Genomic DNA, 14050 nt, shown 5'->3' with positions numbered 1-14050 from the left:
ATTATTGAGATTCTTCCGATTAACACGTTGAATGCCGCGCCGGTTTTACAGAAATTGTCCGTGGCGCCACGATGAATTTTCTTTCATGTGATACATATAATGTTGAAATATTATCTGCAATAGATAAGTTACAGTGTATAACCACGTTTGATGTGTTAATTGCGACAGGGGTCACTGTTTGAATTGACGATGGTAATAATACAAAATTTTAGATATTGACATTTGTTTTAAATTATATACATTATTAAATTAATATATATATATATACATTATTAAATTAATATATATATATATATATATATATATATATATATATATATATATATATATTTCTATCAATTTGGGCGCGCCGGTCACCGGTGGCCCCCATGGCGTCACCGCCAAGTTAAGTACCGGTCAGCGGTGACCCCCGTGGCATTCAACGTGTTAAAATGAGTACAAACACGACGTAAATCGTGCAAATTACATGACAAAACGATTTTTTATTTCTCTTTGAGACGGCTGAAGGCGAGATGAAAATATAAAATAAAATATAATAATATGCTCAGTATAAAAAAGAAATGCACCTCGATTAGGGTAAAATTACAGCTCGTAAAAAACAAAGTTCAAGAATGTATTATATAATATTGTCCTTCGAATGATCTTTCTAGAAGTTATATTAACAAATATTTTTGTATACAATTGAAAGTTAACATATTAAAACCATTTCGTTCGATTTGAGTCTGCACAAATTGCACCTGATGAATTGAATTTCGCATCGAAGATCCGTGAACGAGATGTCTCCGTAAAGTGGTCGAAGGTTGATGGACATCCGGAGAAATATCGAAAGTTCGGACGGAATAGTGGGTCCACCAACATTGTCTGTTGGCAAGTTGCCGTACGTTCGGCTCATGCGCCATTATTCAGGGTTAATCTGGCGATGATCTCGATCCGATATTCCAGCGAGCCCGACTGCGGACACGTCCCGGCGATTTGCAAGCGATCCTGCTTGTCCATTAGGAAGGACGAAGATCGTCGTGATGAACGACGCCGGCGTGTGTCGCGCGTGGCAAAAACTAAACACGTTGTGGCCGAGCGTCGGTAATGTATCGTCGTTGTTCCGCGTCGCCCTCTGACACTGTAATGTAATACGAATAGCGGAGGGCTTACATGACTCGACTTGATTACCATCCCATGAATCGATGGGTTAGAAACAGTTGACGGTTAGTTAGCAGAATAGTCGATCGGTCCAGGTTTTGATGCAGCTGAATTTTGGAAGATTTTGAGAAGGACGGGACAAGAATTGCTCCGTGGAGCATGCTCCGCTTTGACGGGAGCTGCGAGGCCACGCCCACTCGAGGGCTCTGTGCCGAGCGAATACTTAAGCCACGCCTCCTTTAGATATCTAGTGGTAATATCGAAGTCACGTCTACTTGGCCCATTTACTATTGGGAGCTGAAAAGAATGGCCCTTACCCACAAAATGAGCTACGCGAGGAGCAAGGAGAATCGGTCGCTCGCTCCACCTAATCGCGTAACTTAGCCAATAGTGACTCAGAATTTGAAAAGTGGGCGGGATTCGATAGAGCGTGGCGACCCACTTTATTTGCCCCTCGCGTCGTTTAGTTTGTAGGTAAAAGCCATTCTTTCGAACTCGCAATAGTATACTGAGAGTGCATTGAAACCACGCCCCTTTTCGCCAATTACATAGAGGTTGCTCTTAAAACACACCTCTTTGAGTCACTAAGATGCCACGTCACTTTGCGTCATTAATGTACAGTCGTCATTTAGATCATGCCTTTGGACATGCATTTGTTTTCACACACATTCGTCGACGACTGTAAGATAAGTATTTAAACCACGCCTTCATAGGTCGTTAATTTAGGATAATATTGTTTGACACTAGGACTTCTTCAGTTATCTGTACAGAAGAAGAATTCTAACAACGCCTTAGGCCATCGTCATAGGAGCAACACTGATGACACGCCTTCAATATTTGTACAGAAATAGTGATGAGGCCACACCTCCTTGGATCGTTAATATAAAGAGAATATTGACACCACGCCTCCTCCAGGTATCTCTACCGAGAAGATAATAAAGCCACGACTTCTTGAATCATTAACCTAGAGGGTGTATTCACACCACGCCTTCTTCTGCTGTCTGTGTGGAAAGAGTATCGATGCCACGCCTACTTGGGTTATTTATACAAAGACGCTAGACCTCACCTCTTAAAGGTATCTCTGTGCAGAACGAGTATTAAAGCTACGCCTACTTCAGTTGATAATATGCAGGAAGTATTGAGATCACGCCTTTTTAAACCATCTGTACAGAAAGGATATTGAAGCCACGCCTACTTGGGTTATTAACATAGAGGAAATATTGAAAGCATGCTCACACATAGCATTTTATTAGAAAAACGGGAACGAAATCACATTTCTTTGACATTTCTATACAATGAAAGTAACATTATCACAAAGCCGTAGGACAATAAAACCACGCCCACTGTGCCAGCTTAGAGACAATGATAATTGCCTACTTTGATATATTTACATGACTATAAAAACAATCAACCACGCCCACTGGTAATATTTTCTACAATGAAAGTAATGAAACCACAGCAACTTCCACCTCTATATGGATTCTACATTGAAACCACGCCTTTTCAGGATCTCTACATGGAATGTATCATAAAACCACGTCCACTAAGTACCTCTACATAACATCACGACTAATCAAACAACTTGTACAGGAAAAAAACAATGAAATTACATTTAATACATTCCACATAGAAGGAGCAACAAAGCTACGCCCCTTGTAATCTTTATCATGTCTGGCATACAAAGCCACGCCCACTCCAGATAATCTACGCCCATTTTCAGGATACTCCTCCTCCTCAAATAAGAATCAATCAATTGCAACAAATGCAACAAATGCTTTTACAAATTATTGGATCGCCGCGTAAAATAGCAAATAGTAAAGCAACATTAGTTTAACCTACTGCATTTTTTTCTATTATCCAAGGTGTTCATGCTAACTACGAGCTCAGTGAGATTATATTTAGTCGGGTTATCTTTCCTCCTTGTTTTCACGCATTAATGTCTACTTACCGCTGCTATTATTATCGAAATCTTGTAATTCTGCGAAAAATACGGTTTGTGTATTTTAGGCTGATCTGTAAAGTTGACTATAACGATATAGCGAAGTTGGTGCCCATGATAAAGAACAAGGAAAGCCTGTGCTAATGCGTTAGAACGCTAGTGTCGGTTGAGTTTAATTATATTACTTAAAGCGCACATTCGATTCCATTTATTGCAATAACTTCTATATTAATTCCTTTAATTTTACGCGCACGGCCTTACGCCAGTTTATGCAAACTGGTTCTGTCCAAACACGCGGAACCCGTGATACCTACTTAAGAAGAGTTAGAGCGGGCTTCCGAGGGGTACCAATCACGTTTTAATGTAGCCGTGGCCGATTCCTGTAAAAGTGGCGAGCGTTCGCAGCCGCCGTAACGTAAAAATGATGGGCTCCGAGCGTATATCAAATCGAACACGAGAAATCGTTTACCAAATTCATTTTCTCCCGCAATTAATTCGCATCCCCGAAAGGAGAACAGAAACTCGTTACCTATAGACGTAATTATTAATCGCTATCGCCGCCATAACATCGCGCGCTGGATCGGGAACGGGTCCGCGCGCGAATTAAGGAATTTCTGCTTAATGCGCCGCGCGGCCTGTTCCGTTTTCCGATCCCCGATAATAAATCGAACGGTTTATGGATCCGCGGGCCCCGACCGGGCCCCAGGTAATTCCGTAATTGCGGAGCGGCGATAACTCGTGGCTATCGCGAGGGGAAAACAGTGCTATCGTATCGGGTGAAAATTAGAATATCAGCATCTCTCGTCCCTTTCTTCGCTGCGAGGCCGTCCGGTCGCGCGATTACATTTTTAGCACGGATCCGATCGGGAGAACCGGTCCAATGACAACATTAAGCTCTTTTCATCGATCCGCTACGGGCCTCGGAGAGCGAGCGCTTATCGCCGAGCCGCGCCGCGCCGGGCCGCGAACCAGTTCACCGCGTAAATCGTAATATCACGCCCGGTGCAAGCCGAACCTGGAATGCGTAATGCCGAGCGTCTCTCTATGTAGGCTCTCTCCCGTTTCACGGCTGAAACAACGATCCCGCCAACGGGCTGCTTCGTATCAATTAACATCAGCCTCGAAACATCCGGAAAACGGAGAGCCGATTCTGTACGAGGGACACGCACCGCGCGCGCGGCCCACGCACAGAGTCGTCTGAAACGCCGTTCTAACAGAGCAAAATGATTTTTCTCGTTGTACAGTCGGTACGAAAAATTCTTTTTTACAAATATGAAAATGAAGAATGGATTTTTAGTGGGCAAATAAAATTCGTTGATTACGTTATTATTATATTATAATATAATATATTATTATTATTATTACGTTACATATAATATTATATATAATTTTTTATTAATATATTATATTATAATATCATATATTATTATTATTACGTTACATATAATATTATATATAATTTTTTATTAATATATTATATATAGGGTGTCCCAAAAGTGTCTCGCAATCCGGAAATGGCGGGAGCTTGAAGGAGCTTCTTCCTTTACAAAAATTTTCTCCGAGGCACCGTTAACGAGTTATTAACGAAAAACAGTGACCAATAAGAATCGAGTACGGCTGACGCGAGGCGGCCCAGTCAACCATCGCGCGAAGCCCAGTTCCGCTCATTGGTTCGGTCGCCTCGCGCCAGCTGAGCTTGCCTCTCGTTGGTCACTGTTTTTCGTTAATAACTCGTTAATGGTGCCTCGGAGAAAATTTTTGTAAAGGACAAAGTTGCTTCGACTGACCTGAGGAACCCGCCACTTTCGGATTGCGAGACATTTTTGGGACACCCTGTATATATATATATTATATTATTATTATAATATATATTGTTACATTATATATCATATTATATTAATATATAACAATTATAATATTATATTGCGTATAATATTATTATTACATTATAATAATATCTTCATTTGCGACATATGTTTATTAAGTGAAGTGGAAAGTTAAACAATTCTTTTTATAAATGTTATGAAAATGAAAAATCCGGTTTGAATGGAGAGTTTTTCATAGATGTAGTTCATAATAATATCTCCAGTTTCAACAAACGTTTATTAAATAACCTACAGAATGCATTACTCAAATTTTCATCCTAGACTCGGATAAAATGGTCGAAAAATATAATCTTTTAATTTTGTTATCACATCCCAACCAATTGCAATTTTTGAAACAACTTTTTCGTCACTGTCCAATAAGCCTCGAACGTTCTAAAAAAGTTTAGATCGCTTGGCTGAAGTGTAAAAAGAGTTATTCCCGTATTAGAAGCTGTACGAATCCTTTCTATCCCGACTGTACTTGCTTCCTAATCTTTATTTAACGTCAATCGTGGAACAATATCAATAGAAATTTCAATGTCCCAATAAACAGTGAACAATTTTCATAGGAGACGATTAGAAAAAAAATGATTAATATAAACTTAATCTGAATAATGTTGAATACTGTTTACATCGACTATCTTCACTTTTTGAAAAATGAATTTCGACGGAAACATTCAAATTTTCCACATACGATTAGTAAATTGGAATTCGAACTTTAACATGTATTTCCTGCCACAACCATAAACGCTGTAAAAATGTCGCTCACGTAAAACAATTCGGCGAACTATGTTGAATGCAACGATATATTTTGCCACAACACTTGAACCGTATTTAATCAACAATTAATTATATCATAGTCACAGTCAATGTTAGCGCTGATGAAATTACTGTGGCGTCTGATCAATAACGAAAATACTACTGTGTCCACTATCGCGGGTTGAAACTAATTTGACTAATCGTATTGTATATATAAGACCGGTCGATTTTGCTAGGAGTGGGGATGTTCTGTAACTTAATTGACAGCGGACGACCTGTGAGCGTGTTAATGATGCATGGAGGAAATATCGAACACGTCGATCAGAAAAAACGACAATTTGTAATTCAAAATAGTATAATAATTTATATTATGTATTACATGGTTCAGGCGACGACTGCGCCGAACCATATGCGCAAATTAGTATGTAAATCTGATAGTTATCGAAATATTCGTTTCTGTAGATAATTCGAGTGGAAAAAGTGATGAAATATGTTTAGGTGTCCAGCTCGTTATGTCGAAGGCAGTCTGCAACATCGTGCGGCTGGAGAACTGGATCTACAACTTTGTATCCACTGTCCGTTATGCTAATTCTACGCGGCGTTCATTGAAACTTCGCAAGCTCGATCAACAAGATTCGGCCGGAGGAGGTATCCAAGCGTCTCGACATTCTTCCAAGCGAACGTACTTTGTAGATACTTTCAAAATGATCTCGGACAAGCTATGAAAATTTTGGAGTTAGATGAAGAATAATCTACAACCCTTCTACTTGAGGCTCGATCACATCGATTATTTTTCCTGTAGTTTAATTCTTGGAAAAAATGTCAGAGAGGAACTATTTCTTTTTTGGATTTTTGATAACTTTATGTAGTATCGTAATTTATTAGGTATATGTTTAGGATGCGAGGAGGAGTGTTAGGCTTAACACTTTATCGTCCGGTCGTGGTTGAGGCTGCCACTCAGTAAGGACTGGCTTAGTCGCGCGCGCATTTGCTCCCAGTACCGGCTAAATTTTCGCTATTCATTGTGTTGTGCTTATTCCTTTAAAAATAATAATAAATAATAATAATTATTATAATTATAATTCATAAGGATATGGGGAGGTCAGCATACAGGAGGTCAGCTACTAACAAAACAGTAAAGAAGCGAAAACCGTCGATAGCTAAAAGTCGATTAATAGGCTATCGGTCGATAAGCATTGGCAATCGAAAAGCCGATTGATAGGCTAGCGATCGATAAACATTGGCAATCGAAAAGCCGATAAATAGGCTAGCGGTCGATAAAGTGTTAATACCGTAGTTCTAAGACTTTGTGTTTAGGGTAGGCAATAGAAAGAGAAACGTTGGCGAAGGCCGGGTCAGATGGGAAAACCTTTGGCGACGGAGACCCGGCGGATGCGATCGCCACGTTTTGAGAAAAGGGCAGGCAGAGTGTGTTCGAGAGTTGTTGAGTGAGGAGCGTTACGAGTTGTAGAGTTAAGCGAGTAGTTATAATCTTAGTTGTAGATACGGTATGCGATATTGTCTGTCTTCATCAGGCTCAGTCCTTTCCTAGTCTCTACAGATTCAATATTGTTTAAATATTGAACAAATTTCTACATTTATTGCAATTTTTATTTAAGTTAGTTCAGTATCAATGTACAAATATCACTTGCAACTTCGTTCTATCAATATTTTTGTATACATATAGTTCCACAGGTTGTTTTTCATCGCCATTTTTGTTAATACTTGTACGCTCGCCACCCTTCCACCCCCAGAAAAGGAATTCGAAACCGAAGCCTGATTTTTAGTAATCAAATTTGTGCGAATTCATTTACATTTTCATTCAATTTTGCAATTTAATTATATTATATTTCAATTACATTGATAATTCAACTGCGTTGTAAATCAATTACAAAATTTAAACTTTTCGATTAATCCAGTTGTTATTCATTTGAATCACGAGAGTAATTCAAATAGAAGGTAATTGAAATACGGACTCGAACTTTGAAAAAATGAGACGCATTTTTTATTTATTTTTTTCGCATATTTTCGTAACCTTAATTCAATTACATCGTAAGTCGTGAACTTAATTCCATTGCATCGCAATTCGTAATATTAATTCGATTACGTTGTAATTCGTAATCTTAATTCGATTACGTTGTAATTCGTAATCTTAATTCGATTACATCGTAATTCTTAATATTAATTCGGATACATCGTTATTCGTAATATTAATTCAAATACATTGTAATTCGTAATTAATGTAATTCAATTATTTAGTATTTTCTAATTATTAATAAATTAATAATTAAATTAAATGATTAATTTTCTAATTAATATTGCAGTTACGAATTGCATTGTAATTTAATTGAACTGAATTACGAATCACAATATAATTGAATTGCAATGTAATTGAATTACCTTTAAATTAAAATTCCATGAGTAATTCAATTGTAATTCTGCACGAATCCGAATCTGACGGTAATTTTGTTATTTTTAAAAAGTGAATTTCAATAATTCTGTAAGCAAATAGAATTTTGGATTTTTTGGGAGCAATAAATTCGAGTGTCTCCGACGAAAATGGCTGTGAAACGAGCGCGCTATTTCGATGAAAATTTTGATAGGAGTGCAAGCAGTTATCAGCTGAGAGACACGATAAATTATCGCGTCCGCGAGCCACCTCGGTGCAATATGATCCTGCGATCAAGGATATCAAAGCGTGCCGCGGGATTTTGAAAGCGATAAGCCACCCGATACCCGCCACCGTGTCCGCGACTTTCGAAATTCATGGCATACCATCCTCATCCTACGGGGACCATTCCCCCATAGCTCAACGTCCCCGTGAAAAATCGTCACTTTACTAGCGATTTTTCCACGCCGATCATTATCGCCGTCTGGCTCGCGTGAACCGTTACCGACTACTAACTGCCTAGTTACTGTCCAGCCCGAAAATTATGCTCGAAAGTGTCAAGTGCGCTAAATCATGGTTGTTCCTAAGACGCGACGGATTTACCGTGGGAGATCGAGCGTTTTTCTTTGGAAAACTCGAATTTTCGTGGGACTCTGTGGAATTATGCGAGTAGCTGAATGTAGTTTATTTTGCATGATTCAATATGGTTAATTGAAATAGTTAATTATCGAAGGGGAGTTAGCAAAGACAAATTCATAAGGATCAAAAACAAAGGTAAACTGAGGGATTGCGGAATCTTGGGTGGAAAATTGAGGATTTTTGACAAGGTGTAACTTGGCGAGCAAAAGTTGCAAATGATGCATTTAGGCTGGCTTTTAAGTATGAAGATTTTACTATTGAACCTCTCTCGATGATTTTTTAGAAAGATTTTATTACTCATTACTAGATCTTCAGTTAAAAATTGTTAATGTTCAACAAGTTGCAACTTTGTGGGAAAAAATCGCAAAACGTTGTTGCTGAGCTGATTTTCAAGTGTGAAGTTTCTACTATCGATTTGCGCAAGTCATTTTTTGTAATACCGTTTCCCTAAGAAGTGAGCGATGAAATAATAATGACACTTTTCCCGAAAATATTGCAAGATATGAAATGTGACAACTTTAATTACTTGTAACTCTGTTCAAAAAGATTTTATGATCGTCTATTTAGGATTATTTTAAAGCTTGAAACTTCTGCTACTGACTTGCATACATCATTTTTTGTAATATTGTTGCCTTAAGGATTAAACGGTAAGAGAGTAATAGTACTTTTCTCGAAAATATTACAAAGTCAAATAACTCTAAGAGATTAGACAATTTTAACCTATTACAATTTTGTCAAAAAACATCCGATGAGGGTCAATTTAGGCTCGTTTTGAAGGCTACACCTTCTAATATATATATATATATATATATATATATATATATATATATATATATATATATAACATAGATTGCTTCTTTCTAAACTCCAATTGAAACAGAAAGTATGCAAGAAAAAACAATAGTTTAAAACGCCTCTATGAACTCTGACGAATTCAAACTGTTGTAACTTCATAAAAAAAATTTGTAAAACAGTATCTTTGGTCTTATTTTGAAAAGTGATGCTTCTAATTCCTCGTCAGTAAATTCTTTTTCCCTAGTAATGCGATAAGTTACAACTAATTAAATATTTAATCAACCTCGCAGTTCAGAAAAATTGAAATTTTCGTCATTTCCATAAAGTAATCGTCGAAAAAGTCGACTGAGGAGAAAAAAATAAAGTGCAAATCTTCTACTATCATTTCCTTGAGTTTTACTTTTATAGCCTGCTTTAACGGTATTAAATGAGTCGTTTAAAGCAAAGGTGGTTCAAATCAATTTTTTGCAAAGTAGATTTAATATTATTAAACCACATTAAATTTAATATTTTATTCGATTTTGTTTTATTATTTTAAGTTAAAGCTTCAAAAAGTGCCTTATATAAAAAAAGATTGTAATAATTTGTTATATTATTGTTACATTATTGTTATATTACTGTTATATTATTGTTATATTCCTGCTATATTATTGTTATATTATTATTATATTATTACTGTTATATTATTGTTATATTATTGTTATATTATTGTTATATTCCTGCTATATTATTGTTATATTATTGTTATATTACTGCTATATTATTGTTATATTATTATTATATTATTGTTATATTCCTGCTATATTATTGTTATATTATTGTTATATTACTGCTATATTATTGTTATATTATTATTATATTATTGTTATATTATTATTATATTATTACTGTTATATTATTGTTATATTCCTGCTATATTCCTGCTATATTATTGTTCTTATATTTGTCACATTATCCACAAATCAAATTTTTTCACGTACCCGTAAAAATGCCTCTAGTCTGAAAAATCTGTGATTTCGAAATCCCAAATGACTCTCAAAACTATAATTTCGTTGTGACATACAAAAAGATGACTTTAAAAAATATTTTCCTCGTCCGAAATCACCACAAACTCGACCGTCGAAGCCTCTCCTTCACGATAAATCAAAATAAATCGGCGCCCGGTGTTTCGTTACGAAATCGTCTGAAATAATTGAACAACTTTGTGACTCATTCCGCACAGCCTCCCGAACAGGTGCAACGTATGATAAGAGGGAGTAGGGAGGGAGCGTAATCGGCGTGGAAAATCGCGGAGCACGATACGCAACGAGATCTCAGGTTGCACATACAGTAATTAAAATTCAGCGATCGGCGTTCAATCTGGCCGAAGAGCGTTCATCTCCGTGAAATACGTAATGTTCGTGCAAACCACGATATTTCCGGTCTTATCGCCTGCTTATCGCGTTATGATTGATCGCAGGTAAACCGAGAACTTCCAGTTAATGTATCATTATGCGGAATCGTACGAAAGTGCTGCTGGGAACTGTCGGACACTGTCGGTTTCCGCGAGTTCTTTTTGTAACTGGAACCGTGACAGTAATGACGGTCATGTTCGCCGGAAACGCCGGGCAACTAATGATTTTAAAGGAAAATCTGTCCGATCTTGCGACACCCTTTCGAGTAATTAATTCGACGAACAACCCTAAACTTTCATTTTTATACAATGTTATGGAACTTACACGTTGATGGAATAATTTGCTTCAATGAGTATTCATTAATATGGTTTATAATTAAATTGTACCACTAACTAAATTCAATTATAATTATACTTTATGTAAAAATCTATAAGAATTTTTATTTCTGTTAAATATCTATTACAAATATCTATTACAAATTCCATTAAAAAGTGTAATATTAATTGGAGAATCGTTTATTAATGCAAGAACAATATCGAAAATCAAATATGCATTTGTATCATTAAAAAATAGATAGTAAACGTAATAGTACACATTTATGTAAAAAATTGGTAAATTAAATGCAAGACGATGAAAGCTTCATAAGAACAGTTTTAATTAATACTAGTCTTATATTGTTTCCAATGTACTAAATTTAATTCAACTTGAAATTAATTTCTTTTAATTAATAAAATTTAATCTAGATTGAAATAGATATTCCTTGAATTGAAATCCCAATTAAATTGGAATTAATTTGTCTTTAACTAAAATTTAATTGAAATTGAAATTGATCTTCCTTGAATTCAAATCTAGTCTGAATTGAAATTAATTTTTCTTATATTCACATTTACTTTGATTCGCAATTTTTAATTTTTGATGATTTCCAATTTTTAGTTATTTCAAATTTAATCTAAAATAAAATTAACTTGTATCTAATTCGTATTTAGTCTAAATTGAAATCAATTTGTATCTAATTTAATTTTAATCTAAATTTAAATGAAAAATAATCTAATTCTGGTTTGAGTTAAATCGAATTAAAATTGTATTTAAAGTAGCTATAACTTGAAAGATATAAAAAATATCTTATAAAATATAATAAAATATAAAATATAATATAATAGCTTATAAAATATAATATAATATAAAATTATAAAATATCTTATTCCATTTATTTATAGGTGCAAAGATTGAAGCAATAGTTATATATTGTTAACACCAGATTTGCGGAATCTGTCGAAATGATGGATCACAAATTTTTTACTTTTTACTTGCGGTAAATATTACAATAACACTCGTTAAAAATCAAAATAAAAGTATTATTATTATTTTTATAAACTAATATCAAACAGCTGCTTTTAATGCTCCTTAAATCTAGTATTAATATATTATTTTCCTCTCGCTGAAATTGTTAAGTAACGAAAGAAATTCCGGAAGTGGTCTCCGTAACATGTAAGAAATTCAAAGAATTTTTATTTCACACAAAGATCCGCAGTCAAATCATAACATTTGAATCGAACGAATGATACAGAATTGTACCACTTGATAAAATGCGCACACAATCATATAATAGTAATTTATTTCGCTCGTTTCAAACGGCAAATTTCCGAGCTCGCGTGTCATCGCGCAGGGAACACAGAGAGACAGAGGACGATCTGGTAACAAGTCGGCGGCTCCAGCAAAGCGGACACGATCTCTGATCCTTGATCTTGGATCTCGGTGAGCGGCCAAGTCGCTATAAACGGGCCACAACGTGCCGGATCGTCTGGAAATGCTCCGTGCCGTCAAACGATCACTGGAATCAAAGAATGCACTTGCGAGCTTTGCGATTCTAATCAAAATGATATACATTCTATGCTACTGTATATACAGAATTGAGAAATACTTAATTCATTACTAAACTGCAAAGCATACATTTATAATACGTGTGAATTTATGATATAATAATAATAATAATAATAATAATGATAATGATAATAATAATAATGATAATAATAATAATAATAATGATAATGATGATAATGATAATAATAATAATAATAATAATAATCTGATTGTATAACAATGTAACAAAATAAACTGGACAATTCTTTAGTAATACAAGAGCGATTTAGAAGTATATACCACAGAATGTTTATACAAGATTAATTACAATATATTTTTAATAGAATTTTAAGTTGTAATAGATTTTCAATAAAAATTTTGATTATAATGGACTTTTACCAAATTTTTAATAGAATTTTAAGTTCTAACAGATAGTGATTTCTAATCAAAATTTTCACCACAATGAATTTTTAATAGAATTTTAAAAGTTGTAATAGTTTTTTAATAGAAGTTTTAATTTTAATGAATTTTGAATAAAAATATTAATTACAATAGACTTTGAACGCACTTAATTACAAACCTTTGCAATTTGGAATATTAATAGACTTTACCGAATTTGACAATGTATTAATTTAATTCTATTTTCTTTTACAGATGCAAGAGTGCTAGTGGGCGGAAATTGATTTTGCAACAAGCATCAATTGACGGTGAGTTCCGTAGTTCTAATTTAACAATTAATTAGGAAAACGTCTGAGAACATATTTTGAAATTAATTAGAACCCAATTTCAAAGCTGTATCGAAACTAATTTAAGAAAAATTGCTATATATTGAAGTTAATCTAGAAGCAAATTCAGAATTTTTTAAATTAATTTCGAATGTACAGTCAGAACTGTGTCAAGATTAATTATGAAACAAATTCAAAAACTGTCGTAAAATTAATTCACAGCCAATTAAAAAACTGTACTAAAATTAATCAAAATGCAATTTCACTGCTTTGCTAAAATTATTTCGAAAAAACTGTGTGAAAATTAATCAAGGTATAAATGCAAAACTGTGTTAAACTCCGTTTAAAATAAGAAAACTTAACAGAACTCTGTTAAGAAAAATAAGAAACGAATTCACAGTAACATTACACTATTTTAAAGATCAAGAATATAATATGTATAAGTATTTCATAAAAATTAACAATTTCCCAAACATTGCATTATTAATGTATGATAGTACTCGCTTGTAATAAACAAAAGAGAAACTCGAAAAAAAATAAAAATTGTT

General features: G+C 34.7%; 1 long non-coding RNA gene across 1 annotated transcript in view; it reads left to right on the top strand.

Moving 5' to 3' along the window:
* Positions 1-14050, top strand: part of LOC117217497 (uncharacterized) — a 288454-nt gene that overhangs the window by 78636 nt on the left and 195768 nt on the right. The window contains exon 2 of the long non-coding RNA XR_013033409.1: positions 13432-13484. This is a non-coding gene — a long non-coding RNA (uncharacterized LOC117217497). The remainder of the gene's footprint in view (positions 1-13431; positions 13485-14050) is intronic.

This window comes from Megalopta genalis, chromosome 5 (assembly GCF_051020955.1).
Source record: "Megalopta genalis isolate 19385.01 chromosome 5, iyMegGena1_principal, whole genome shotgun sequence".
NCBI classification, from domain to species: Eukaryota; Metazoa; Arthropoda; class Insecta; order Hymenoptera; family Halictidae; genus Megalopta; species Megalopta genalis.
Note: the sequence above shows the minus strand (reverse complement) of the source record. Positions and strands in the feature narration are given on the sequence as shown.